At 40.2% G+C, this 435-nt stretch overlaps 1 long non-coding RNA gene across 1 annotated transcript; it reads right to left on the bottom strand.

Annotated features, from left to right (window-relative positions):
* Positions 1 to 104: 104 nt before the first annotated feature.
* On the bottom strand, positions 105 to 435 carry LOC105453788. The gene is made up of 2 exons (XR_974945.1): positions 343 to 435; positions 105 to 151 (listed from the first exon to the last, which is right to left on the bottom strand). It is a non-coding gene; the product is annotated as an uncharacterized LOC105453788 (long non-coding RNA).

Here is a 435-nt window from a genome sequence, read left to right as displayed (position 1 = left end):
TATCCCCTGTGTGCCTTGTCGACTCAGTTGTATGCTATACGAAGTTATTACGTCAATCCCTCCGCAAATTCGTCGAGGTCGACGGGCGGATGCTTTTCTAACTCTTCGTTTTCATCGTCCTCTACTACTAGGAGAACCGAGACCAGCGGCTCTGCAAGCATATATATTTTTTTATTCAAATCCCCTCTAAGAATTCCTTCTAAGAATTTTCTTCCTGCATTCGCTCTTGCTTATCGTTTTGTATAAGATAATCGTTATTTTGCAAATAATTAACGTCAAAAGGAATTTATTAAATCCAATGAGATATGAGACACCGTATGTCGTTTGTTGATTTGCACTCACCCATTATGTCAGGTATCGTTTCCACGACTTCGTTTTGGAACATTTCCTCCGACGCGTTGCTGCTACCATTTTTTACAGCGTACAGATTAATGA

The sequence above is a fragment of the Wasmannia auropunctata genome, unplaced genomic scaffold (genome assembly GCF_000956235.1).
Source record: "Wasmannia auropunctata unplaced genomic scaffold, wasmannia.A_1.0 LD336326.1, whole genome shotgun sequence".
NCBI lineage: Eukaryota > Metazoa > Arthropoda > Insecta > Hymenoptera > Formicidae > Wasmannia > Wasmannia auropunctata.
The sequence above is the reverse complement of the archived record's forward strand: the minus strand, read 5'-3'. Positions and strand labels throughout refer to the sequence as shown.